General features: G+C 39.3%; 1 protein-coding gene across 2 annotated transcripts in view; it reads left to right on the top strand.

The window, feature by feature from the left end:
• Window positions 1-205: 205 nt before the first annotated feature.
• Window positions 206-4,705, top strand: part of ncaldb (neurocalcin delta b) — a 34,048-nt gene continuing 29,548 nt past the window's right edge. Inside the window, exon 1 of one of the 2 annotated variants that reach the window (XM_030147363.1) lies at window positions 206-372. The gene's annotated coding sequence lies outside the window, so the exon portion shown is untranslated. Of the gene's footprint in view, window positions 378-4,705 lie in introns of both variants that reach the window. The other variant, XM_030147362.1, reaches the window with a different exon arrangement.

The following is a 4,705-nucleotide window of genomic DNA, read 5'->3' as shown; positions in this document are numbered from 1 at the left end:
ATGTATTTGATCCAAAAGTAATTGTTATTAAACTATGACTTTTCCATATTTTTTTTCAATGCTAATCGTCATCCAGGTACTGGGCTCTTGTTGCCAGGACAACGCGGGCTCCCATTGGCCACCGCAGAACCACGTGACGAGTGGCTGTGACGTCAGGGCCAGGCTGCAAAGGCTTAGCAGAGTATGTGCCGCAGCTCGCGCAAAGCCTGCTGGAGTTTGGACTGACACAGACTGCAGCTCCTGTGTGTGTGCCCAGCGGCAACCTGTTGCCCTCCCCACTGACTGTGAAACTTTGGACCGTCTTCTCTACACACACGAAGGGATGGACTATTAAGGCGACTTTTAAGAGGCCCTCCACAGCGATTTAAAAAAGCGAGGTAAGTGTGTTTAGCTAATGTGTGTGTGTGTGTGTGTGTGTGTGTGTGTGTGTGTGTGTGTGTGTGTGTGTGTGTGTGTGTGTGTGTGTGTGTGTTGTGTCCGCTTCCTGCTGCTGTGGACCAGGCAGCTCAGGTGAGATGAGTTTACACATGAAAACACTTTACTGAACAGCTTTAAACTGTTACAAACTGTTTGGTCGTCTCGGTAAAGTAGTCGGTAGCTCCGGTTTTCCAGAGGTTCTGTTGTAACTTTGCAGTGGAGCAACAAGATGCTAGCAGCGGATAAAGCTTTACCTCCACAGTAATCGGATGAGGCTGCCTCTGCTCCCATGTCCTGTCCTGTCCTGTCCTCCCCTGGACTCTCCTGTCCTGTCCTGTCCTCCCCTGGACTCTCCTGTCCTGTCCTCCCCTGGACTCTCCTGTCCTGTCCTCCCCTGGACTCTCCTGTCCTGTCCTGTCTTCTCCTCTCCAATCCAACTTCATTTGTAAAGCACTTTAACCCTTTCATGCATACTGGTCACTACACTGGACAGTTCTTCTCCAGCTGTTCTCTTGTATATTCATGGGTTTTGTTGTTTTAGTTCCATATCAGCCAACACAGTGGACACTAATGCATCATCCCATACATTCAGACCATTACTGTAACTTTATGTTCTTGATAAACCTGATCTGCACTAACATGTTTGAGTGTAAATCAATTATTTGTTAGACAAAAAGTTTTTTTTTTTGCTTATTATCTCCATGAAGTGAGTAATAACTAGCAGTAGAATATGTTAAAATGTGAGAAAACCTCAGATTACTATGATTAAAATCTTTTTATTTAATTGTTTTTATCTCACTTTCTGATATTGGGTTTTAAACACATGTTTCTTTACTTCAAAAAATAAACGCATGGACATTTTTGTAACTTAATTTAGAAAAAAACTTGATTGCTTTTTTTTTTCATGCCTAAGGAGGAATAAAAACCAAGAGGAAAGAAAAAAATCTTGACTAAGGTAGTCATAATTCATGCATGAAAGGGTTAAATACTTGTTACTGTTATTAGACTGCAATTAACAGTTTTTTGTTTTTTTTTACTCAAAAGTTGTTTTTTTGCATATTATCTTCATGAAGTGAGTATTGACTAGTATTAGAGTATGTCAAAATGTGAGAAAACATCAGATTAGCAGCATTAAAAATGTCTTTATTTCATAGATTTCACGCAGTATATCAGTAAATACATGTTTCTTTGCTTCAAAAATGAAACGCATGGTATCTAGCAGCAACTCCATGAAAAATAGGTTCATAAAAAATTTTCAGTCATATTGTTTTTTTAATGCCTAAAGAGGAATAAAAACACTCTTGATTAAGGCTCTCATAATTCATGCATGAAAGGGTTAAAACAACTGGTGTGGACCAAAGTGCTGTACAGAAGAATAATTCAAACCAAAATAGAAGAATAAAATACAAGAATAGATTTAAAGACACAGAAACTGTACAAAAAAGAAAGAAGTACTATACCGAAGAATAAATAAAACCTAAGTAAAGGAATAAAATGCAAGAATAGATTAAAAGGCCATACAATTTAAAAATGACAAAAATAAATAAATAAAATACATAAATAAGAACAATAAACCACTACCAAATAAAAGCAATAGAATAAAGATAGTACCTTCAGACATCTCACATGGTTTTAAAAGCCAAGGAGAAAAGATGGATTTGAAGAAGGGATTTAAAAACAGACAGAGGAGGTCTGTCCGATATGGAGAGGCAGATGGTTCCAGAGTTTAGGAGCTGCTGCAGCAAAGGAACGCTCACCCATCAACTCCTCTCCTCTCCTCTCCTCTCCTCTCCTCTCCTCTCCTCTCCTCTCCTCTCCTCTCCTCTCCTCTCCTCTCCTCTCCTCTCCTCTCCTCTCCTCTCCTCTCCTCTCCTCTCCTCTCCTCTCCTCCCCATATGTCATCAAAGAATGAGTGAGAACAGGAAGTGCATGGGAGTCTTTCCACCGCAGAAGCTGACAGAGCCATGGTATCTGTATCTCCAGTAAATACACATGGGTCAGTCAGTAGATGGAAGCAGGGAAGCGGAGGTGCGCTGCCCGTCAGTGAGTCAGTGAATAGGCAGTGGGTGGTGCGTTCATGTACATAACCAAAATGAGATATTTTCGGTATTTGTCTACTTTATTTATTATTTTTTTTAACATTTGGACCTAAAAGAAACAAGTTGATACAATAACTGATTTAGGCCCAAACAAAACTGCTTTTCAAATGGGAGTATTTGTTGCGTCTGTTATATCAATATCATTATAGTATAACAACCATAATGAATTTGTAATACATAGCTATACCCATCAGGTGAGAAAATTCTATATTAGTGATTGCATTTGAACATTGAAAGTGATCTTTACTTTATCCATAGCACTGTATCCATCATTCGTTCAAACTTTATTTAATCTGAGTATATTGAGGTAGACACTTCATTTCCTATACAACCAAGAACACATCAACCAATGGTGTAAGAAAAAAAATCAATAAAATCTGTGAAATAATTTAAACAAAACTTGGGTAAATGGTGGTGATGTAATGAAAAATAATCACACAAAATAAAAGAAACAAGTGAACCATTAAGAATAACTGATGACATGAATGTGTATGCCATCAAATCAGCTTAATCAAGGCACTGTCTTGATTTAGTGGAGGTTCTCACCAGACAATCATGTATCTAAAGTTGATATGAAGCTTAAACAGAATGGAGACTAGGTCAGTGCCTCTCAAAGCACCTTGTCGTATTGACGGACCTAGTTGGCAGTTTGTGTGTATTCCTCTATTTATTTCTATGCTCGGCTGCTGGTGGTTTGTGGTGCGTAATTGGCTTTGCTTTGATTTGATGTGGCTTGTAAACAGGAACTATCATTCTCTGAACACCCACTGATGTGTACACAAGGTGATGGCATGAATGGACGTGGAAAGAGAAACGAGATTATTTATGAGAGCAAGTTAGAATCACACCGTCACCAAGTGGACCATGCAGACTTTAAAAACCACGCTTGCTAAATGGATAAGACATCAAAAGTACATGCAGTCCACCTCCCCTAAAAAACCAAAACTTAAAGATCCGTGGAGGTGCTGACAGAAGGGTGGGGTAGACACGTAATAGACCCTTTGGTGTCACAGGCGGCTCCCCAAACATTTCAAGATGCTAAACATTTACTAATGTGTGCTAAATATGAAAAGATGCTCTATTTTTGTCGGCGTGGGTGTTTTGTGGGTTTGTTTTGGGGCAGACTGACCACACTGGCACAGTCCTCTGTACTTAAGCTTGTCTGGGCAGTGGTTGGGGCTGTTTTGAACTGAATTAGACTTTTTTTAGAGAAAGGAGATAGGATATATAGAGAAAGGAGTAAAAAAAAATGGAAGAGTGAATGGAAAAAAACATTCTGCCCTGTCATGCAGAACATATTTTTTTAGAAAGCTCCATTTCAGAAATGGTGTATTTCACTACCGGAGAAAAGGTGGGAGTTGTTTAGTCACTGGCCAGATTGACATTTCCATCTCTGCAGCATTTGTCTGTAGAACTGTGCTCTGGCTGTGTCAGTTAGAGGCACATTTAGATCTTCAGTGCAGAGTAAACAGCACTCTCCTCGTGCAATCAGTGGCAATTTGGTGAGAGTATGTGTGTCAGTGGTGGTGTGTGTTTGTCCACCCCACAGTCAGAGTTTTTTATCTGCTCTGTTGCCTTCTCGCAGTTGTTGTTACTGACACTTTTTATCTCGTTCAAATTTACTCCCTCATAATGGCTTCTCTGTCATGATTGTGGTTTTCTGCAGCGCCTTGACACACAAAGCTTGCTGACTGACAACACCAGCTCATGTGTGCTGCATTATGATGAAGTTACTGCAATAGTTTTCTATTAGAAAGGATGGATAGGATTTGGACAAAAAATTACACTATCAAGCAAGAAATGGACTTAATATATGATTCGCACCAATGTTGTCCATACATACACATGATTTTAATTTTTTTTCAGGGGAAAAAAAACACTTATTAGTCATACAGATATGAGTCAAGGTGCCTGTTGTGCTTTAGAATTCAGCAGTATTCAGATGGCCCTCATATCTACTGAAACATCACATAAAGGCACTATTGTAATTAAACATTATGAAATGTTAGAGGAAGTTTGGGCTACTTTAGATTTTGCTGTGAAAGTTTGGGTTTCTTGAATTTATTTGTTTTCTTTGGTTTGATCTGAAGCTTGTCATGCATGTCTGGAAATGAAGCAGTAAAACTGGATGAGGTTTAAAAGTCATGAGACTGATGGCATCTCAAGGGCAAAAACAAACCTACGCACAT

The sequence above is a fragment of the Sphaeramia orbicularis genome, chromosome 11, assembly GCF_902148855.1.
Source record: "Sphaeramia orbicularis chromosome 11, fSphaOr1.1, whole genome shotgun sequence".
Lineage (NCBI taxonomy): Eukaryota > Metazoa > Chordata > Actinopteri > Kurtiformes > Apogonidae > Sphaeramia > Sphaeramia orbicularis.
Note: the sequence above shows the minus strand (reverse complement) of the source record. Positions and strands in the feature narration are given on the sequence as shown.